Source organism: Oryctolagus cuniculus, chromosome 14 (assembly GCF_964237555.1).
Source record: "Oryctolagus cuniculus chromosome 14, mOryCun1.1, whole genome shotgun sequence".
Taxonomy (NCBI): Eukaryota; Metazoa; Chordata; class Mammalia; order Lagomorpha; family Leporidae; genus Oryctolagus; species Oryctolagus cuniculus.
Window position 1 is genome coordinate 69213091 of NC_091445.1, and position 25412 is coordinate 69238502.

Below are 25412 nucleotides of genomic sequence, written 5' to 3' on the forward strand. Positions count from 1 at the left end.
CATCTCCTTCCTTCACTAAGCTCTGACTTCCATGTTGTATTTCAGAGACCAGAGTTCATGGAAAAATTGAGATTAGGGGTTGTGAAAACACAGATGACATTTATAGACTTAGACTCACCTGGGAGTGAGTACAGACGGAAAACAGAAGAGGTCTTTGTATTCCCACAGTTAATGTTTTGGAAGACAAGGAAAAACCAGTAAATGAGACTAGCAGCAACCTTTGAGATGGAAATAAAAACCATGAAAGAGTGGTGTTCCTTTAGTCAAGGGAATAAAGTAATTTAAGAAGTAATGCTGTTCAGTTAGTAGAGAGGATAATTGGTGATGCAGAAGTTAGTAGGAGCAAATGCAGAAGCAATGCCATTGAATACATAAGAATGGATGGAAGTTATGTGCAAGGGGAAGAGTTGGGCCTTGTTAGAACCATGAGCTTTTGCTATTTGTAATAGCAAGAAGACAGGGTATATAGAGTGTGAAGCATGATGGGGGAACATAGAAACTTACTCTTGGGTTGGATTGTGTTTTTTCAGTGAAATTAGAACTAAGGCCAGAGCTGAGAGGGGAGATATACAGCAGGTATTTGCAGTTTGAAGTGAGTAATACTTCTAGGAGAGTGAGATAATTAATGAACTTAGGAAGTGAGAATTGCCAGGAAGTATCAAGAGCCTTTTTTAGCTTACAAGAATTAAATGTAAAGTGTGATCCATTGCATGGTGGTTTGTTTTTCTCTAGCCACCTTGAATAGCAAAGGCTATGGACCGAACAGGCAGAGAGTTTCATTTAAGTAGAATTCATGTCATCAGGAATCTATGAGAGAGACAAGAGAACTGAGAGTGCAGGCAAATGTGTGAACTTAATGATGGATCCTGGCACTGAAGTTGCATAATAAAGCAAAAGATGACAAGAGGAGGATGAGAATATGAAAGTAGCAAAGTCAGTGGATTGGAAGACCTGCACTGGTCAAAATTTGTTGACAAGGTATCTGGCAATGTAAATTAGACTCATATGAGATGCTGGTTGTAAAAGGCAATGCTAGGAAATTAAGATAATGGAAGGGTTACACTGGTAGGTAATGCTATTCCTCTTGTTTGGGACGTTTTCTCATTGTCTTCACTTTGGTAACTTCTATTTGTCCTTTTGGATTTAGTCTTCCTACTTTCTCTTAAGCTGATGTACTTGCTCTTTCTAGATACTCCTTTTATTCTTGATGTGAACCTGTATAACAACTTTCACATTTTCTTATAAAAGTTTGACTTACTCATTTGTCTTCCTGGTATCTCTCTCTCTCTCTTTTTTTTTTTTTTTTTGAGAAATGTGATTTTTGTCAAAGTCATCGTTAGCCCAGTGATTAGCATAGTGTCTGACATTTATGAGCTATATGCAAAAAGTTCATGGAAAATGCATATTATGAAAAGATTAGGCATGAATTTCAAAACATTTTTGTACCAAAGTAAGTATATCTTAAAAAATTTATTTAATTATTTGAATGGCAGAGTGATACACACACACATACACACACAGAAAGAGAGAAACAGAGAGAGAGAGAGAGAGATACCTTCCATCTGCTGGTTCACCCCACAAATGGCTACAACAGTCAGGGCTGGGCCAAGCTGAAGCCAGGATCCTGGAACTCTATCTGGGTCTCCAGTGTGGGTACAGGTGTCCAAGGACTTGGGTTATCTTCTGATGCTTTGTCAGATGCATTTAGCAGGGAGCTGTATTGGAAGTGGAGCAGCTGGTACTTGATCTGGCATCCATATGGGAAGCTGGCATTGCAGGTGTTGACCCAACCTGATGTACCACAACACTTGTCGCTAAACTTATATTTTAATTCCATTTTGTCAACAAACTTTTTAAGCTGTCCTTATATTATATGCTTAAGAACTTTTTGGTGAAAAAAATGAATGGACAGCAATCTCACTGAATTGATAAAAGCTAAATCTGGAGAGTTGAGAAGTTACTCGTTGAAAACAAATCTTTATGCATTTATTTTCATTTTTTATTTGAAAAGCAGAGAGATAGAGATACAGAGGTAAAGAGACTAACACAGAGATCTTCCACCCACTTTTTCACTCCCCAAATACATGCAATATCCAAGGCTGGCCCAGGCTGACGCTGAGAGCCTGGAACTTCCGCTGGTCTCAAAGGGAGGTGGCAGGAACCCAAGCATGTGAGCCATCATCTGCTCCTTCTCAGGGTACATTAGCAGGAAACTGGACCAGAAGAACAGGGACTGAACCAAGCAATCTGATATGGGATGTGGGCATTCCAAGCAGTGTCTTAACTGTGGCAACAAATGCCCACATCTTACTCTTTTTAAATAATTAATCATTTTATTAATTTTTGTGAGTAACATGTAATACTTATACAATTTTATGGGGTACTGTGCAATATTTCAACACCTATATCCACTATAAACTGATTAAACCAGACAACTAGTTTCTCCACTTCCATATCCTTTCTTTATTAAGAGAGACTCATTCTCTTTATCCTTCCTCTATGTGAATCTTCTCAGTTTAGACATATTTGGAACTCACATCATTAGGTGTCTATCTTTGAATAATCAAGATTTTCTGTTTCTCTTTATCTAGACTTGCCATTGCTTGATATTAAGACTTTCACTGTTCTAGGCTACTTCTGCATCACATGACCTTCAATAAGGAGCCCAGAAAGATATCAGAGCTCAGCAAAGATCTGGGCTTCTTGAATTCAAGTCCTGGGCTCTCTAATTGTGCGGTCTTGCAATTTAATATATAGAAATAGAGACATCTGGAATTTATGCAGAGCTTTTTAATCAAGCTTCTAATTTTTATTTTATTGGGTTTAAAATATCTGTGAAGTATGAGATGGAAATTTCCATCCTGTAGATGAAAAGATAATTGCACAAGATAGTTAATACACCAACTCAAGAACACACAGCAAGAGTTTACATTCTGTTGGAACTACTCATAGGAAGTTTTCAGTAAATGTTTCTTTTTGATGATGATATTTAATGATGGTATTTCATGACGATAACTCAAAAGGATTTTTGATTCTGAGTTACTTAATGATTATTTTTTTCAAAAACTATGTGTCTCTGATCATTATTATGAAAAAGAATTCATTAGTTACCTAAGGATAGAAGTTACATCCAAGTTCTTGGCAATATTTTTTTTTTTTTTTAGTTCTTGGCAATATTAATTTTAATGAATTGAAGCACAAGGAATATAGAGGTAGTCATAAATATATTTTCTTTTTTTAGAGAGAGAGACAGAGAGAAAGATCTTCCTTCCGTTGGTTCACCCCCCAAGTGGCTGCTATGGCCGGCGCGCTGCACGGTTCTGAAGCCAGGAGCCAGGTGCTTCCTCCTGGTTCTCCCATGCGTGTGCAGGGCCCAAGCACTTGGGCCATCCTCCACTGTCTTCCCGGGCCACAGCAGAGAGCTGGACTGGAAGAGGAGCAACCAGGACAGAATCCGGCGCCCAACCGGGATTGGAACCCGGGGTGCTGGCGCTGCAGGCGGAGGATTAGCCTAGTGAGCCGCAGTGCCGGCCTATAAATATATTTTCAATATATGAATAGATATAGAAATATAGGATCTATATATATTATAAACAGTGGAATAAAATACAAGGCCAACCTAACAAACCATCACTATTTAAGTTCCGCTGTACTAATAAGTTGGATTAATAAAAATTATGAAGAGTATTTTGTAAAAAATATAATCTTTGTTTTGTGACTTTGAAGAATATAAAATATACTAGGCTATTAAACTAGGATACTAAAATATTCTTCATAAAAGATACTCAGGAGTTTTTATGGTGTACTGTGCAATATTTCAACACCTATATCCAGTATAAACTGATTAAACCAGACAGCTAATTTCTCCATTTCCATATCCTTTCTTTATTAAGAGAGTATGAGACTCATTCTCTTTATTACATTAACAGATCAGAAAATTTTAAAAGCTAATATGCTAGTATGTTGGTAGATTGATAATAAGAACGTCTTCAGATTTGATTAAAAAGCAAAACAGCAAAATCTAACAAACAACCTTGATAAACAACCTTGATTATGTTTTATATGATATCAATCATCAACGATTGAATGTCTGTGCATATGGCAGGGTCTAGGTTAAACTGTGGAGATTACAGAGGAATGAGACATGTTATTTACCGAGTTGGAGCTTGTATCTTTATCGGATAAATAATGTTAAGAACTTATACAGTAATTATAATACAGAATCTTAAGTAATAATAGATGATAAAAAATTATGCTTAAGAGGAAAGTTCTGGAATCTAACTGAGTTCTTTCCAGTTCCTTCATCTACTAGTTGTATGAACTCCAGGAGGAATTAAACTTTTCTAAGCCTCAGATTCCAGGTAGTACAATGGAGGTAATATTATGTTTTTTATAAGATTGTTATTAGGTTTATACTAGTTAATGTATTTTATGCACTTGTATTAGAACATGATGAGTGCTCAATAACTGTTAGCAATTATTGTTAGGATGAATGCAAACTCATAGAAAGTGCTTTGGGAATACCCACGAAGGAGCAACGAACTGAAGGTATGTCCATACCATTGGCTTGTTCCGTGAATGGTAAGTTCTGAAGCAGTAGATAAAAGTTAGCCTACCCATATTTCCACACTTTAGAAATTACCACATGAACAAATTTATGAAATTTTACTTTGTAAAAAATGAACAAATATTTACTTGACACAAAGAAAAAGGTAAATGCACTGTAGAAGACTGATACTTGATGAACACACAAGGAGGACATAGCCATGGGAATTGCTTGCCAGGCTGGGCAGGAATTGATGGGAAGCAACTGAGTGATGTGGCAAAGGGACCAATGGAAATTTTGTGAAATTGTAGCAGGAAACAGAGAACTGAAATTTCTAATCACCAACTGATTGTTCTCCTTACCCAAGACATTTTCAGTAATGTAATTTTGCCCTGTGTTTGCAGAGTTAGATATCTGTTCCCACCACATCAAGGAGACATGTATTCAGCATTGACAAATGATCCATAAAGTGTTCGTGTTTTGTTATGCGTCTTAAATAGTCTTAAAAATGGTTGATGGAATCCCTTTTCTTCTAATTTTGTAGAAAGTAGTTTTAGAGCCTCCCATTTTAATTGGATAGAACATTTCATCAGTCCAATTTGTGTAACTGTAGTAACTACTGTTTACTCAGTATTATTTTATTTTACTAGGCACTTATGAGTGTGTGTATGTTTTATATTCTTTAATAATCACAAAAGGTCTGTTATACAGGCACTTTCATATCTACTTGGCAACTCAGGAAAGTGAAACTTAGAGAAGTTAAGCAGCTTACCCATGGGATACACACCTGGATAAAAGATGGAAGTCTCATGTGAATGCAACATCTGTGTGCTTTCTATGACTGTAAAATATTTTTTAGCAGTTGAATTTTTGTTCTTAGAAATGGCATAAAAGTGTTCTTACAGCTGACCTTTGTTCAAAAGTCCCCCCCACCCCATAGTACCACATATTGAAATGGATTGAAGATACTGTTGGGGAGTCAGTTGACTGTGGTGGTGTTTGCACATCTAGCCCAGGATCCCTGGAGAATGAGGACAGGACAGTGAAGTCCTCACTTACCCTTGACTGTGTATTTATTTCTAATAAGATCCTTCAGTGACGCGCTCCATTGAGAATGCAGTGGAGGCAGAGCGTTTCAAAGTCCAGTTTGTGGATTCTTGGCCTGGCTCATTTTTATTCAGCTTTGACATCTAAATATTGTCATTGTTCTGGAACACTTGCATTAAAGGTCCTGGCAAACACACTTTCTGAAAAACATCCAACATACGCAAACCCAATATTACCTTAAATTAGGCTGACTCTCATATCAAATGCTTTCATGATGTCACTAGCCTGTGGCACCAGCTGACGCACAGAGGTCTATTATTTTTCAGAACTTATTCAATCTCTTATTTCCTTGACCTGAGGCATTGTAGATCTGGGACACTCAATGAGTAAGGAGGATGGAAGATGAGCAGAATATCATGTGTGTCAAGTATGTGACAATCACGCTTCTTGGATATAATGGGGAAGATTGTTTAGCACAGGTTCTGAGTAGGTTGTTGATGATTGAAAATGTCACATCTCAATTCAAACAAGACTTTAAAAAAGTCCTTTTATTATGTAACTTTTCAAGGGTCCTTGAAAGCTGAGAGAATGAGTATATTGGAATGCAATGTACTTGTTACTCAGTTTCTCCAATTGTCATTAATTTTCCAATTTTATTTTATCTCTTGCTCTGTCCCTTCACTGGCTTCCTTACCTGCCTCCATGGCAATGCAAGCAAATTCCAGACTTCGTATCATTTTATTTGTAAATGCTTGAGTATGTATTGCTAGCAGATAAGGTTTTAAAATAAAATTATAATATTATTGTTAAACCTAACAAAAATAACATTAATTCCTTAATATCATTTAAAGTATGAGGCCATTTTAATTTTTTCCAATTTTCTCAGAAATGTCTTTTCCAGTTGTTTTATTTGAAGCATGACTTAAATGATGATGATAAGGTTTTTATCTTTTATTCTGTTAACATAATATATTGCATTGATTGACTTGTATATGGCAAGCAAGTCTTGCCTGCCAGGGACAAATCCAACTTGGTCATGATGTATGATCTTTTTTGATGTGCTGTTGAATTTGGTTTGCTAATGTTTTTTTGAGGATTTTTGCATCAATGTTCATCATAGATACTGGTTTGAAGTTTTCTTTTTCTTACAAAGTCTTTCTCTGGCTTAGATATCAAGGTGATAATGGCCTCATAAAATGTATTTGGAAGTATTCCCTCTCGCTCTAGCATTTGAAAAAGTTTAGGAAGTATGGGTATAACTTCTTTAAGTGGTAGAATTCAACTGTCACGGGAAGTCTTTGATTACTTGTTCAGTATCTTTATTTTTTATTGGTATGTTGAGGCTTTATATTTTTTTTCTGATTATCTTGGTAGATTGTATTTGTCTAGGAATTTATCCATTTCCTCTAGGTTATCCAGTTTGCTGACATATGATTCTGCCTAATATTCCTGTATGAACGTTTTCATTTTGGAGGCATCTGTTGTAATATCTCCACTTTCATTTTTTATTTTTTATTTTTTTTTTCTATTTCTTGTTTTACTAGTTAAGGGTTTGCCAGTTTTGTTTTTTCATAAAGCCAACTTTTAGTTTACTGATATTTTTTATGATTTTTCTCTTCTCTATTTGAATTACTTATGTTCTAATGCTTATTATTTCCTTCATCCTACTTTGGGTTTAGTTTGTGCTTTTTCTCATTCTTTGAGGTGTTATGTTAGCCAATTTATTTGGAATCTTTCTTCCTTTTTAATGTAAGCACTCACTACTATAAACATTCCCCTTAGAACTGCTTTTGCTGTGTCTCATAGGTTTTGGTAAGTTATGTTTCCATTGTTGTTTGGGTTAAGGTATTTTTTGGTTTGTGCTACGATATTTCACTTTTGGTTTCTTCATTGTCAAGATAATTTTAAATTTCATTTTTTGCTTTATTCTTTGATAAGTTTTTGGTTACTTCATATGTATTTCAGTTTCTACATATTTGTGAGTTTTCAAAATGCTTGCTGTTGTTGATTTCAGATTTCTTATCATAGTAGTTAAATGCAATAGTAGATATTATTTAAATCTTTTAAAATTTGTTAAGATTTGTTTTGGGGCCTAACATGTGGTTTATCCTGGAGGATTTTAATGAATAGTGGATATGAACGTTCATTCTATTACTTTTGGATAGAAAGTTCTGGTTAGTTCCATGTGAAATAAAGACCAATTTAAGTCCAGTATTTTCTTATTAATTTTTTGTGTGATGTATCCATCACTGAAGGTGGGGTAGCAAAATCCCCTACCATTATTGTACAGCTATTTATTTCTCCCTTCATGTCCAGTAATATTTGCTTTATGTATTTAGATGTTCTGATATTAGGTACATAAGTATTCACAATTATATATCCGCTTGATGGGTTGACTTTTCTATGATTAGGTAATAATTTTCTTTTGTCACTTGTGACAGTTTTTGACTTGAAGTCCTTTCTACCTGGTATAAGTATTTCCATCTCTGTTCTCTTTTAGTTAGCATTTGGATGGAATATCATTTATTTCTTAACTTCATGCCTCGGCATGTCCTCAGAGCTAATGTGGGTCTTCCGAAGGTAGCTAATTGGATCTTGTTTTCCAAATATATTCAGCCACTTGATGATTTTTATTGGAGAAATTACTCTATTTACTTTCAGGTTACTATTGATAGGCAAGGACTTACTATTGCTGTTTTGTTATTCACTTTCTGATTGTTTTATAGAACATTTGTTCCTCTCTCCCCCCTCTTGTTCTCTACATCTGTGAGCTGGTAATTTTCTGCAGTGCTAAACTTTAATTCCTTTCTCTTTATCATTTGTGTATCTGCTATAGTTTTTCTTGAATTTGGTTCCCATAAGACTTAATGTAAATATAGTTATGAAATATATTTGTGCTAGACTATTTTGAGTTGATAACTTCTGTTCAAATAAAAAGTATAGATCTTTGTTCTCCCCTCATAACTTGTATTTTTGATGTTATAATTTACATCTTTAATTTTGTATATTCCTTAACTTATTGTAGGTGTAATTTTTGTAATTGATACTGTTTTTAGATTACTTGTTATTTTTTCTCATCTTTGTAACTTTATAACCACCTTGTCTAGTTTTTGGAAAAAGTCTGAGAGATATTTTTATTTGGATTTCATTAAATTCATACATAAATGTAGGAGAAAATGATATCTATATGAGGGATAGTTCTCTTCAAGCACCCAGTATGTTTCTATTTATTTTATCTTTGTGAATTTCAGGGAATTTCATATTTCTCATATAGGTTTTGTCACTTCTTCTAATGTGCTTTAAAATTATGCTTTGAATTATTGCTGTTTTGACAAGGTGGGAAATATTTCTTATTCATTTCCTAAATTAGTAGATAATTGGAGTCTTTATTTCAGACCAGTCATAATTTCTTGGACTATCCACCAATTTGTGATCAAATATTCCTTTTTGGAATAAAGAGAGTAAGTTTAGTCTGAGATTGCAGATAATGGGATGAGAGAAACTATAAAATGTAAGCTAGTGGGGTGATATTCTCCAACTCATCATCATTAGTTTATGTATTTCATAAACAATTTTCTGTGATTACTTTCCTCTCTCAAAACACAAATCTCTTTTTCAAGGTTTGCCTCATATTACATTGAATAAAACAAATTTACTCACAGTACAGAACATTCTGAAAAGTTGCTATAAAATAATATTAGGTATAATAGGAAAATTGAGCTCATGTATTCTTAATTAACATACAATCAAATATGTATAGAACAGAAAACCAGTCCAATTTTGTTTGGAAAAATTGGGGTGAATGAAATCCTATAGGAATTAACTACAGATTATAAGGCTTATAAATGGGTGTTCCTATGAAATAGAAACACATTCTGAAGCATGAAGGCGAATAGTTGTGGTATAACCTAAATCCAGGACATTAAAGATTAGTATTTTATCCATTTTTTCCCTTTCTAATGCAAAATTTCCTCTTCAAGCTGAGTTTTACTAAAGTGGTAGGTATGCTTTAAAACAAAAAAATCGCAGTTATTTTTGTTGCTATTCTATTTTTAATGGATAATTTTTATAAATAGCTTTTTATTTCAAAGGGAAAATTACAGATAAGATTTAGCTTTCTCCTTTTCACACTGTTAGATACAGTAACATTATAGGACAGCATAGTTGTGGTTGTTAGTGTGGACCTTGGATCACATTGCTGGTTCAAATCTTGGCTTTGTTTGCCTCTATTATGTGACCTGAACAATCACTTAGCCAACTGATCATAGCTCTGAACTTATGGCACTGATGTGAAAATTAAATGAGATAATATTTTTAAAATGCTTAGAGCAATGTTTGTGATAAATAGTAAACCATTTAACTCTTTGATAGGTTAAAAAGAAAACATGTGTATTTTACTTTACTATCCTTGTAATCATTTCTATTTGATGAAGCTAAAACAAAGTCAATATCAAAGATGTTTTCAGGTAAGGGTGAAGACAGGGAAAATACCAGGGAAAATACTGGCCTCACTACACTTGCTGCGCTGGGGGAGTGGGTTTACAGACTGACTGTTCTCAGATGAATCCCACATCTCTACCATCTGGTGAACCACCTCTTTCCGTCCGTTGGGAAGTCTGAGCAGTACTGGGAGTAGGATCCCACAGAGCTGCGGGTGGAGGCAATCAACTCAATTTCCTGCAGCATAAGGAAATCCCTGGGAGCAGAAACAGCAAAAAATCATGACAAGTCAGCAAGTCAGCTGTTTCATTAAAGATAGGGTTAACCCTGTCAACTCATATTCTGCTTAATGGAATCTTCAACCACTTCCCATTTCATGGAATGCTTGCTCCAAACCAATAAACTAGCTCTATTAACTGAAGCTCAATTCCATATACAAAGTATGAATATTTGTAAAAAGGGGATAATGAGGCTGGATATCTATCCAATTACTGTAGACTCACAGGAAAATGAGAACAATTCAACGCAACTCAGCAACCATTTTCCAGGGTTGTTTTTGATACCACACCACAACATGAAACAGAACATTCTTCAGATGTGGGTATATTTTCTCCCCCAGTGTTGTCATTAGTCTCTGCTCACAACTCTGCAGCTCAAGCTCAGGGAGACCACAAAGGGTGAAATTAAATGGAAAACCAGGCAACTGTGTGCAATAGTACAAATGGCATAATGAATCCTTAGGGCCATTACACAATTGTCTGCTTTCACAGAAAATTTTAACTGTCTATGCTTGTGGAGAGGAGTCAGTAACAGAAAGTACTAATACGAGCTGAAGTGCATACTGGTGCCAGTTTAGGCAAAATGCCTCCAAGTACAACTCTCCTAAATGACTCAAAATTGCATGTGTTTTATTTATCTCATAGGGTTTACTTTTTAATCATTTTCTACGTTAATTTGTTCATTCATCCATTCAAAAACTGTTTAGCACCTGCTCACATTAAGCAATATTCTGCGGCCTGGGATGTGTGGAAGACAAGGCATGGGCTTACACTCTAATGATGGGAAATAAATAATTACATAAATTCATAATAGATTTCTGGGTTTTAATCAGTGATTCAAAAAATATAGCAAGGTAAGGGGTAATACATGTTAATCGGGGATGTCTTCTCTGAGGAGAGGACATTTTAAGCAGAGGCTTGCTAAAGTAAGAGAGACTCAAACTCTTCTGGGGAAGAGCGATTCAGACTGGGAGGAGTAGCAGATGCAAAGGACAGTAGTCGGAGGGTTCTTAGTGCAGTGAGAATAGCAAGAAAGGAAATGTTGCTGTTGGGGTACTGTGTGTGGAGTGTCATGGATGCAGTGGGAGAAGTAGCCAGTGACTAGGTCACATAGGGCTTGATTGATTGTGACTTATCTCTCAATGTGAGGAAGCTGTTGGAGGTTCTGAACAAGAGCTGCAATGAGATAATGTGCTATTTTAACAGCTCTTTGGTTGCTCTGTGAAGACTAGAACACAGAAGAACAAGCATGGAAGCAGAGGGACAGGCTGGGGACTGCTGCACAGTTTGTGCACTGATGCTGGATTAGAAGAGGGAAACGGGAGTAGAAGGTATGTGTGTGTATAAATATACATGTACTTCCTCTTTGGGGTTCTGTTTGGGGTAGGCCTCGTGTTCCTTTAGCTATGCAGATTAAGGTTTTAGGTAAATCTCTTTTGGTGCTTTACTTCTATCTGGATAGTACTGTTTCGAGTAGCAGAAGACAGGAAACTAAGCGAATCCCCATACGTGAATGATTGATTAAATCCCAGCAAATCCTTACCATGGTAATGTTCTACAGCACAATAGAATGACTGCCGTCTACAAAAATTTACTATACATTTTACGAAGAGCTGGAAGAAAGGAATCCAAAGGTTCTCAACAGAAAGAAATGATAAATTCCTAAGGAAGTAGAAATGCTAAGTAGCCTTATTTGATCATTATACATTACATACACATATCAAACTATCACACTGTACTCCATAAATATGTACAATTTTTGTGTAAAATGAAAATAAAATAAATAATAAATTTAAGGTCCTTGCCATGGATTATTACATAATTATTAAAAGACATGAGATATATACTGAAAATTATGTTCAGCATATGTACTCTTCAGTGAGAAAATATATATGCATTTGTATGTATTTAACCTCATTCTTAAAATGAAAGAAAATTCAAGATTCCTATATAATAATACATGTAAATTCATGCATTATATCTGTGTTTATATGCAGACAAATAAGCATGGATAAGTGTATAAAATATACTCACAGGTTATTAACAAATTGGTAGCGTTGGTTACCTGGATGAGAGCAGATAAACTTTAAATACTCAAGAAGCATTTATAAACTTTGATGAAGGAAACCCTGAAGTAAGAAGAATATATCCCAGTACAAACCAGATGGATTGAGTCTCATGTAGGATAGAGAAAAGGATCTAGAATTGTACAGAATTGGTCTTCTAGCCAAAATAATCAAGAGTTATTATGAGTTTCTTAAGGAGGCTGAATTGGAGTTGGATGCTAAGTCCCACTGTGTATCTTTTTGTGTAAATTTTATACAACTATGTATGATAAAGTGTGTAAAATTTCAGTTAAGGGTATTTTGGGCATAAACTAAGGAAAGATTTAACTCATGATCCATTTCATCTTTAACAAGTACGTGGTATAAATGGTGTAAATGTATTCTTCTGAACATATTAAAGAGTGAAATGAGTAGGCACTGATACAGAACTCTTACGATGATCAAGCAAATAAGAGCTTATTACAGATATACTTCATGCCTTTGGTCTGGGGTCTGCTCAGGGGTGGGTGATATGAGCATACCAGGCTCAAATATGTTAAACCTACACTGTACATTTTATTTTTGGGGAACTTTTCATCTCTGTTTTTTTGACCTACAGCCAATATTTTTCCTGTGAAACCTGTGTTTTGGCAAGAACATTTAGTCTCTATAGTTACATTTGGTAATTAAATCAATGACTGTAATGGAACCTCCGTCACTGTGACAATGACTGTATTCAAAGGAATTCTGGGAAGAGGAATGATTTCTTCACTTCCTGAACTCCAACATGCGACCTTCATTGAGAGATTTCTCATTCTGGCTAGTATGGCTTGGTCCACATGGTTCCCATGTTGAACACTTGGCAGGTTAGCTCACCAGTGACCAAATGGTCCATTTAACAAGCTCTGTTGATCAACGAGCCATATTTCTTCATCTGCTTTGACTTTTAAAGTGATTATATGTGAGTAGTATCTCATGAGAGATTGAGGAAAAGGAAGAGTTTTTTTACCTTTTGGAAAATCTATTCATCAGTTTTTTAAAAAATCACCAGGAACACCATTATTTACAAATTTTTCCATTGTGTTCTGTTTATTTGCCAAGAAAAATCTTGCACCATTCCAACTTGTGTTAGTAAAACAAATGGCTCTTTTTACAATACAGTTCAGTATATTTGTATATTTACATGAGTTTTCCAGCACTGCTTTGAGAGGAAAGAGTCAGCTACATTTGCACATGTTTTGTTTTCCCTTGTGTGTAAGCTTTGACCTCCCAAACTAGCTCCCAAAGAACCCACAAGCCATGGATTAGTTGGAGGCATTTTGTTAAGCCTTCACTTGGATAGAGTTTTTGTTGGATTCCTTGAAATAAATAGGATGTTTTCAGGGAGTTTAAGCTAGTTTTAATAAATGGGTGAATTACGAGTGAACAGATGACAGGACTATGCCCTGTGAGTCCTACCTTGTTCAGAAGACCTGAAGGTTACTGTCATTTAGTAGACCAATATTTTATTTGTGTAGGCTAACAAATAACAACTTGGGACAGACTTATAAATGTCTTGCCAGGCTATCCTATATCTTTGGGCTGGAAGCAGATTTGAGGTGTTCTTATGGCCTATGCTTTCTTAATTATAGTCCCTAGAATTTTCAAGTAACTTGCAATTATATGGTATATTTCTCCAAGGAAGTGAAACAATTTTTCAGTAGCTTTGCCCTTAACATTTGACACCTAATAAGTTGGTATTTGTATGATTTTAAATAAATGACTTCCCTTCTCTGGTTTTCAGTTTACTCCTCTGTAAAATGTGTATAATATCAATTTCAGAAGCCGATTGTTTGGACCTAATGTAATAACATAATAAAATATCTAGGACAGTACTAGGCACATAGCACACCTTCTGCAAAGAGGCATGTTACTATTATTATCACTGTTACAGTTAGCTTTGACTAGGATAATATTAGTTATTTCTATGGACCCAAGGGGTAGATGAATGGGTCTGGGTAAGAGTGAAAGAATAGATAAGTAGGTTGTTATTCTTTCTTTGATATACCAAGGAGGCATCTGGAAACAAAAATTGAGAGGCTCTGGAGGTATGCTTCAACATTTCTTAACCTCCCAATGACCATGGTGTTTCATTCATAGCAAGAAGAATTTGGCTGTCTTCGATGATGAATCCTAATTTTGGACTAGAACCAACCTTGAAGAAGTCTTATAAATCTCAATTCTACACTGTGAAATAAAGCATTATATTTCCAAGGACACTATTCAGCATGTTGAAGTTCACTGGAGCATGACCACATCTTACCACATTGGTGCCAAGAAAAAGGCCAACACAAATCATCTCTGCCCTAAGATGAAAATTTTAACATTAGCCTGAAATGTTGCCAGTGTTGGCCAGTGTAGAAAGGTCTATGATTCTTTCTCTCTATTGTTGTCATTGAAGGATGGAGTAGCATAAAAAAATCTCAAGAGGCATTTTAAGTCAGTTCAACTTCTCTTGATGTCAGTTTGGCAATAGAGAAAGTGGCAATGGGGAAAGAGCCAAGGCAATTCTCAGTAGTCTTTGGAGCAGTAGTAAAAGATGGCCACTAGTGGTTTTGGAAACTAATTCTGCCAGTCAGAGCATGTCATGCACAGGATTTTTGAATAGACTGTTTCTGTGAATAGTGATTTAGTTTTCTGGGAGCCAACTTCACAGGACACTGTAATAAATTATCTAAAACCATACTGGAGTATATTGACTGTTCTTGCAGCAAAAGGAATAATTTCCCCCTACTGCTTAAGGGAAGTGGTGGGTTTTCTTCCCTAGGTGTGCAAGAAACTGCTCTCTAGTCAACAGAGAGCTCAGTCCAGTTAACAAGTGTTACTTGATGAAGCCAATGCTCATCTGCCACTGGCATGAAATACTAGGGTATCAGCTTTCAGGATGCAAATCACGGCCAACACCTCTATGCATGGGAAAATTTCATGGCATGGACTACAGCAGATAATTATAAATTCATAATAATTAAGCTAGGGGCTAGTGCTGTGGTGTAGCGGGTAAAGCCACCCACAGTACTGGCATCCAACATGGGCGCCGGTTTGAGACCTGGCTGCTCCACTTACGATCCAGCTCTCTGCTGTGGTCTGTGAAAGCAGTGGAAGACGTCCCAAGTCCTTGGGCCCCTGTTCCTGTGTGGGAGACCTGGAAGAAGCTCCTGGCTCTTAGCTTCAAATTGGCCTGCTCCAGATGTTGTGGCCATTTGGGGAGTGAACCTGTAGATGGAAGACCTCTCTTTCTGTCTCTCTCTGCCTCTGTAACTCTGCCGTTCAAATAAATAAATCTTAAAAAAAAATTAAGCTACTCTTTCAAGTTGATTTTAGTATTTAGAAACTTGGGGACTGGCTGGCGCCGCAGCTCACTAGGCTAATCCTCCGCCTTGCAGTGCCGGCACACTGGGTTCTAGTCCCGGTCGGGGCACTGGATTCTGTCCTGGTTGCCCCTCTTCCAGGCCAGCTCTCTGCTGTGGCCCGGGAGTGCAGTGGAGGATGGCCCAGGTGCTTGGGCCCTGCACCCGCATGGGAGACCAGGAGAAGCACCTGGCTCCTGGCTTTGGATCAGCGCAGTACGCTGGCCGCAGCACGCCATTGGAGGGTCAACCAACGGACCAACGGCAAAAGGAAGACCTTTCTCTCTGTCTCTCTCTCTCACTGTCCACTCTGCCTGTCAAAACAAAAACAAAAACAAAAAAAAAACTTGGGGACTAAAACTGAGTATCTCAGTCACAGCATATGTGTTTTCCTTCATTATAAAATAGATCTGTTAGTGATACTAATAGCTTACTAATAGCTGGTTTAACAAAGAATTCTATAATCTTCATTTCAAAAACAGCTCTCAAATCTTTTCAACACAAAATTCTTATTCTACAATTATATTAATGACCTGTGATATACCTCTAGTAAGAGAAAAGATGTATCATGAATTTTGCTTATTGAATTTTATTTCCCTTTCAATTTCTTTCCCCTTAGTTTATTTGATTCTTTTCCTTATGTGTTTTAAAGTTATTGTATCTCGCTGTGTATTAAAGTTTCTTTTGAAGCTGCCTTAAATGCTGTCTGGAATAAGTCAACTACCAACAAACAAAAAATAAATATTCATTTGTAATGATTAGACCACCCAGTGGAAGCATGCTGGTAGTTTTTCTTCTTGAAAGGACAATAGCATTGTTATTTCATCATTCCCTCTTCCTTTCTTTGTAACCATTATTCTGTGGCTTTGAAAATTCCCATAGAGAAACAAATAATACATTTGCTTCTAGATTTGCCAACAAGTAGCTTGTGTATAAGAAGCAAAAATGTAGCTTTTTTCCCTGGCTTTCTTGATGCCTACAAACTGAGGACTACATCACATCTTACATGGTATAACGTTGGTCAGGGGGAGCTGGCTGTTGGGCAAGTTCTTTATCCTTCCATGAATGACGCCATGCCTCATCATGTCAAACTGGGAATAGGCATTTGCCAGAATGTGAAACAGGTCACAAAATGATGAAAACAATGCACTAACTTGGCATATTTCAATGTGGTCTCCCTTTATTAACTATTTTAACATTCACTTATATTCAAGAAGAGAAAAGGAAAAAATGATTTAAGCAGCAGACAGCGATGCTGTTGAATGAAAATGGAAATTGCGGAGGCTTCTCTGTTAGTTCATCTGCCAAACACCTGTAGAGTTGCATTTCAGTTATGTGTCTGGGTCAGGTAAGAACTGGCTGGTTTCTTTCTTTCCAACAGGACTTAACTAAGTTGGGGAGATGCACAAAAGGCTAATGTTCATTTCCTATGAAAGGAACTGAGGATGTCAAAGTAAATTGGAAAGGATAGAATCTGGGCAGGCATCTGGGACTTTGGCTTACACTTCAGGAAAATGTTGTGTCTGGTGATTGCCCGCAATTAAGAAAACAAGAGGGAAGGGGGGCCCACTTGACAATGATTCAATTTCAGTAAGTTTTACTGTTGAAGGAACATCAGGAGGTGTTTCTCTTTAAAAAAGTTCTCAATAAAAGTCAAGTCCAGTAGTCACTGAATTCATTATTCTACAGACATCTGCATTTGAAAATACTTAAAATTCTTCTCATATCAATGGATTTAAATGTCATTCACTAGTAATTCTTTGGGCCTTTGAAGCTTTCAACTAAAGTTTTGCGCTATGACTCAGTGTTACCTTAAGTTATTGACTATCTGTGGCCATCTTTCATGTCAGGAAGCTCTTCATTTACTGAAACTATTTGTTATGATATGGTATGCATTCCTCCCAAAAGAAAAATTGTTTTAATGTGATTTGTTCTACACAGCTTGATTATTGTATTAACTTTTGAATTGTCATGAGAGGGGGGGAATATATTTAGTATTAATGATAAAATTATTTTGAACTTTTAAATATTTCTCTCCATGTGAACTCTGTGTTTAATGCATAGTAACAAAGGTAACAATTTTTGAAACAGAACTGCAGGTATTGGCTATAGAAATTCCCATGCTGTAAGGAATTTTTTCTGTATTTGGGAATTGTTTTTGATAAACATTTAACAGAAAAATCTTAACCTCTAATTTCTAAGCTGGGTCACGCTTTTGTTTAGCAATTACTTGGGGATAAAAATGAAGATTTTTGTTTTTGTTTCAGAGCATTCCCTATACCCCATGTAAATAACATATTTTTAAGAACAAGCCAATTCAGATTGCAGGGAAATCAAAATAGGGAGTTCTTTTCATTGGTGAGAATTGTGATTAGTAATGCATATTACTTTCTGATGGTGTTACAGTAACTCACCTATGTGTGTAGTGCTATAATTTAACAGTCTCAGTAGTGCTTCATTTTACCTGGGGATGTTTAATTCGTAGTCTTGTTACCTTAATGATGAATGCAGTCTGGTGTTGCTGACTTCAATATCTATTCTTTTCATCACCCTGACTTCTTCAATGGAGGTGGAGAAAAGGTTTTACAAACAGAAGTGCTTTACAAAGCAGATTTTCACTCCTTAGAATGATCCGTATGTTCACTAGCACTTCCTCCCAAAATTGCAAAGCAATATTTGGAAAGGAGACTTAAAAAGAGAAGTTATATCTTTTTTCATATTTTGATTTTGTATCAACCATATCAGAACATTTCTTTAGGTCTATTTAAATCTTAAGTGCAGAAATATTGAAATCGCCATGAGTTAAATAAAACTGTTGTAATTTGGGGTTGTGATATTTATATCATTCCATGAATATTGCTTTTACTGTATATTTAAACAATGTATTAAGGATGAGAGAACTGACCTACACAGTGTCAGCTTGACACAAACCAGAGGCAGATAGAATGAGGGGCCCAGGCACTATATCTTCCATGAGAATATTGAACCATTCGCAAAAACACTACATATTTCACTGTTCACATAGTAAATGACCAATGGTGAACCCTGAGACAGAAATGATTTAGAGATGTTGTATAGAGATATTACTAAAACTTAATGTAAAAACCTACATCTTACACATTCAGGAATTTCACTTTTGATGTCATGATTGGAATGAAGAAAGCTGTGGAAGAGTTTAGCAAGATTTTAAAACTGTCTTAAATTGTCTAAGAGTGTGAAATAGTTGATAGTTATGTAATGCCAATTCCTTACAGGATTAACATTTTTCTTGTGAAAGCTACACTTTGTAATACAACAATAAAAACTTAATTCTAACAAGTATATTTCTACATATGTGGTTAGGATACTGTCCTTGAAAAATATAGTTTCTGGTCAACTCCTCAAATAGCTTTAGCTATAACTTTTTGAAATGATCAGCTATGTCCTTTTTTTCTACTGGATGTGGAAACAATTTCTAAGTTTCTCATCATTTCTTCATTAAATTGAAGGATTGACTGAAGTGTTTCATGATGACTTCTAGTTGGCATCTGGAGTTAGTGGTCAAAAATGTTAGGTCATGGCCAAGGGAAGGCATGACTGGGAGTAATGTGACTAATGAGAATTATAGGAATAAATGGCAGTTAGAGCCTTCAAGATTAGCCCATGCTTGGATTTTTTTCAGGTTGTAAGAAGGCAATTTAGGGTGAAATTCAGAGATTCACACTGAGCAGAGACTATAAGTAAACCCATGGCTATCGGATACTGAAATTGGATGTCAGGAAGCTGGAGAAAGTGGATTTGTACTCAGAGATTCCAGACAGGGTTTAGAAAGATTTTAATGAGGCAGGTGGACAAAGGCAAGAATAGTGATTTTTAACTACGGGCATTAGCCAGTCAGAAGGAAAAAGGACCCAGGAGATCAAAGGATTTTCTCAAACTCTGAACAGTTAGGTGGTTTCATACAATGTCACATTAATCTCATGATGGATGCTACTCCGCTTTTATTATTTAAAAATAGGTTTGTTTTGGAGTAAGCTTAACTAAATCCCCTGTTGGGCCCTTAGAGTTATTACTTCTTTTTTCTCCTACACAAGAGAAAAAAGGAATACAGTGGATAGGTTGTTGCATTTTTTAAAAACAATTAACTTATTTTGAAAATAAGAGTTGTAGAGAGAGAGAGAACGAGAGAATCTTCTGTCTGCTCGTTCACTCCCCAGATGGCTGCAGCAGCCAGCACTGGGCCAGGCTAAAGCCAGGAGCTTCATCCAAGGTGAGAGCTGCTGGGAGAATGGATTTGTCACACAGATCCCCAGACTCAAATACTGGTAGTGACCTCTGACTGGGAGAAGGGATATTTCTGGGTCATGCTGGAGTTGAACTGTTTGACTGTCAGTGGAATATAATGTGCTTGAAACCTCAAATAAGGAACCATGGAGGTTGAGTTAAATCTTAAAGAACCTTGATTGGCCTTCCTGGCATCTGTTTGTTGAATAATAATGGAAGACCTTTGATACAGGTGTAGAGATCAATAGATAAGAAATGGTTTTCTGAAGATATTTACACCTTTAACCCCACAGATAACCATTTTGCTCAATAGTAATGCTGGCAGTGGAAACGTTATTTTCTTCAGGGTGCATGACAACATAGAAAGAATCTTTGTATGGTTTCCTATATAATCAGTGACAGATGGGTATAGTAAAAGCCTGGGGCTGATAACACAAGTTTGGTAAAGAAAATGGGTTCATGGGTGTTACAATATGAATATTTGTGCCCCCTCCCAATTTTGTATGTTGAAATTCCAACCCCAAAAGTCACAGTATTAGCAGACAAGACCTGTAGCAGGTGATTAGGTTATGAGACAAGAGGCTCACGATGGAATGAGCGTCCTTATAAAAGGGATCCTAGAGAGCTTGTTGCTTCCACCACGTGAGGACCCAGCGAGAAGATGGAAACAGGAAGTCGCCCTTCGTTACCAGACCTGCTGGCACCTGACCATAACCATTTACTTTCTAGCACAAGGTATTTCAGCTGAACTGTTAAAGTGTTAACATTTCATAGCCATTTTATTTCACGTGTTTATCGTTTTTTTAAAAGTATTTAAGGATTTTATTCAGTGAGAGAAAAGCACAGGAAAGTGAGGGCTTTAATTAGGGGAGAAAGAAGTCTAGAAGCTAAGTTGGGACCATACCAGGCAGAGAGCAGGCCAGGGGCCACGTGGAGCAAGCATGCAGGCAGGAAGGCAGAAGCTGAGCAGAAGCCATAAGGCCCCGTGGCCAGAGGCGGGGTGCAACAGGGCGCAACAAGGGTACACAACCTGCTCCAAGCCTTTTATCTACTCCCAAAAGGGAGTGGTTCACGTATTTATCTTACTGATCTTGCTTGGAAACTTGGAGCTATGGCTGCTCCTTTTCTTTTTTTCTATGCATTTTTGGATCTTTTTTTTTTCTATGCATTGGCAGCTATATTAAACATCTTAGGAGTATCTTCTTTGTCTTCCTTTTATCTTCCTTCAGGTAGCTTATTTGTTTTGCCTTAATGTGAATTCCTTCTCCCTTGGCTCTGAGTGTTAGGAATGTTACATTTGTTTTGGCATGCATGGTATTATTTGAATGGTGTTCTATTGGTCCAGAAAGTCAAGAAAGAATTAATATCTTTGTATTATCACTTCTGATTATGTATCTCTGATTGCCTTGGTTAGAAGCAAAGATGATCATGGATTATTTGTGACTTGATTTAAGTATGTGAAAGAATGGGCACTTAATTTACAGTCCTACTCAGCAATGCCTTGCCAGTATATTTATTTGTACCTTTTTGAATCTTGTCTCTTAATTTCAAAGTTCTTTGGTTTCTTTAAGTGGCTATATATTAACAAAGTTTTTGGTGACCCTAAGGCTCAATGTTAATAGACCGAAGACCTGGGAAAGTTCCATTTGAATGTCAGCTATATCAAACGGAAAAGCAGGCCTTTTAGTGCACTTGAAATAAGTGTACAGAAATAAGGTAAAATAAACATTTTTCACTTCACATAATGTCTTCCAGTTCCATCCATATTGTTACAAATAACAGAATTTCATCTTTTCATGGCTGAATAGTATTCCTCGGTGTATATACACTACATTTTCTTTATCCATTCATCAACTGATGGACATTTAAGTTGATTTTATCTCTTCACTATTGTAAATAGTACTGTTGTAAACGTGGGGTGCAGATGTCTTTTTTTCATACTGATTCATTTCCTTTGTATAAATTCTCAATAGTGGGATTTCTGACCATATGGTACTTCTATTTTTAAAATATTTATTTATTTTAATTTTATTTGAAAGGGAGGGAGGGAGAGAGAGAGAGAGAGAGAAGAAATGCCTTCAATAGTACAACAGCTGATGCAGGGCCAGACTAAAGCCAGGAGCCCAGAACACCAACAAGGTCTTCCACGTGAGTGGCAGGGACACAAATATTTGAACCATCACCTGCTGCCTCTCAAGGTACGTATTAGCAGGAAGCTGGATGAGAAGTGGAGAAATCAGGATGCAAACCAAGCAGGTACTCTGATATGGAATGCTGGTATCCCAAGTGGTATCTTAACCCTGCCCAAATATCCACCCCAGTAGTTGTATTTTTTAATATTTTGATAAATCTGCAAAGAATGTACTAATTTATGACCTCACCAACAGTGTGTAAGGATTTTCTTTTCTCCACATTCTTGCCAGCATTTACTATCTTTTGTCTTTTTGATACTGACAAATTGATAATAACCAATTGACTATAGTGAGGTAGTAACACATAATGTTTTTGATTTACATTTCCTTCTTAAAAAGATTTGAACAGAGAGATATAATATTTAGATGAAAAACATTGGCTTTAAGGTTACTAAATCCTGGCCATTAAGGAAGGCTTATGCATGTAACTTAGAGGGATTTCAAACTACTCCCTATATTAAAATAATATAAAAAAGTAAGTGGAAGAACATGTCCTATTTATGTCCAAGGTGGTGACCCTATATGAGCGCCTCCCCAAAGTACAAGGAGAGAATATGGATCAAGTAAAAAGAGAGCAAGCAGGAAGAGGGAAAATAGCTTTATAGAAATATACAAACCTGACAATATATTAATGGGAAATTCTTGGATACTGGAGATCGCATCCTTCCCCTAATGATGGGTGAAAATTTGGTAGATCACATGGATCATCAACTGAATATACATGTCATCTAGACTTCTAAGTGGTATAATCATCTGAAAGAAACTATATTGTAGGAAAATACTTAAGTACATTCTCCTGGAAGCTTGGTGTAGTCCACGGAGTCTAGTTGGCCAGACCTACTCCAAGTGTGAATTAGAGAGGGACTCAAAAATGTCTTGGATGTTTATCTTGACGTTTGAATCAAGCGTTTCCATATCATACTTGACCTTCTTCATTATGATGCTACTGTCTACATTAATATGAATGACATCTCCAAAGATGATCTTTCAAAGATTCTGGGGTCCAGTACCAATTGTGTGTTATCTTTAGTTGTTTAGTTGAGTTTATAATTATATGATTGGTGGTTTTGCCATATTCACCTATGAGATTTCAATGATGCATGGAATTCAATTTGGGAATTTTATATTGTAAACTTTTTTACCATGATCCTCAAACCAAGGAAGACAGGGCAGTAGGAGATGGAGAATCACACATTGATAGCTTAATTCCCACACAGCACATCTGGGAAAAATTCACCCAAGAGGCAAGCCCATTTCTTTAGCTCAGGGAATAGAGCTTTAGAAACTAGCACAAAGTCCTTCTCTCCCCTTTACCAGCCCTAAAATGGAATCTATGGATAGGTTTTCTATAGAATCTCATCTTGACATTGGGAGTCATCTTGGTCTTTTTGGGTGACTATGGAAATTTCCAGTTCTGAAACTCTGAAGCTTTGGTCTTGTCTGACTCTTCTCCAGCAGTTCCATTCTCCTCTTTCCCAAAGAGTTCTCTCCCAAATCACTTGGGTGAGGCTTCATTTTCTACAATTTTTGTCTGAGTGACCATTTTTTCCCATTCTTAGCCCTGTTTCTATCCATTCCCTCCCAAATCAGGAAAGAAAGTAAAAGGTCTTTTGTTCCTAAAGAAAAACAAAAGATTCTTTATTCCCTCTCTCCTTAGTTATTAGTTGTATCACTAAATACCTTTATATTTCTAATGCAATTTCTGGATTTGTGCGTTATTGGGCTCTCCTCCAGCATTTAATAAAACAGGACCTAGTTTCCATTTGGTTGTTATTTCCTTGAATAACAACCTTTGTAACATTAAAAAGGAAGTATATAGGATTGAGCACAAAACATTTAAAAGTACTGTAATTTATTATTTTTTGAGAAATATATTTATTTATACTTAACAACTTCCCCCCTCCAGTCAGGGACTGTAAAACTGAATCAGTATGCATTCATAGGTATCATTAATAATAATATATACCATTTATAGAACCACTTTTTTGTTGTCTGTGCCAGAAATGAAGACCTTTCCAAATATTCTTTCGAGCCATTTTACTAATTGTGCAAGTTAATATACATGATTTATGGGTAAGAACATTGAAGTTTGGAAAGTCAACAGCTAGAAACTAAAGAAGGGGGTGCTCAGATCTAAATTCTTCACAGGATGTCATTTTAGTTGTGAAACTGTTACATACAGAAAATAATACAGAACTTTCAGTCGACACAGTGTGTTAACTATCTGAAGCATTTTCTACCTGTATTAATTGGATGATAACCCTTTTTTTCTTCTACCTATTTCATTACAGCCTAGCAGCCTATTATTGAGTAGTTATTGAGTTTCCAAAATATCCTAGCATTTAGATAGAAAGGAGAGGTTGGGAAAAAGAGGAAACTAGTAATTTATTTAGTATTTTCAATTCTGATAGGTAGTTTGTTAAGACATAGTTTATAGTGTATCCTATTCATACTCATAGCTACTATAAGACAGTTAATGTTATAATAGCTTAAGAGTCTGATAAATAAGACTGAAAGATTAAAACGCTCCAAAAGTCAAAAGTTAAAAGTCAATGGTGAGGGTAGAGTTTAAACAAAGTCTATGTTTAGACCTCATACTTGTCGCTCCCCCTCTTCGCGGAGGAACGACACAGGACCCTGTGCTGTTCCTTTGTCTGCTCGGCCCTCCCCGGGTTTGCTGCTGGTTCTTCCCGGGTTGGCTACCGACCCTTCCACCTCTGTGGAAGGGCGGTTCCCCCTGGCCACTTTCCCCACTTCCGCAGGGGAGCGGCACACCGCCGGCCGGCTCTCTCGGGGGCTGCACAGGTGTTCCTTCAGATAGATGTTCCCCTTAGATGTTCCTGGTGCATGCCGTCTCTCTCCTCCTTTATAGTCCTCCTCTGCCAATCCTAACTCGGCTGCCCACACGCCGAGTACGCTGCTCTCCTCCAATCAGGAGCAAGTCCTACAGTTTATTGGCTGAACTGGAGGCAGCTGTGTAGAAGCTGTTTTCTTCTCTCCCAGCACCATATTGTGGGAGAGCAGATGCATAGAATAAGTCTTAATTCCAGTAACTTAGTCTAGTCCGAGTTGCTCCCCACAATACTCTACACTTTCCAGTGAGAAACAAATGATATATTTTTAAAAATCTTATTGTGATTTGTATTTTTTATCATAACAATTTGAGAATTAGTTACACACGTCATACCCATTATCTCCCAAAATTTTGTTGTATG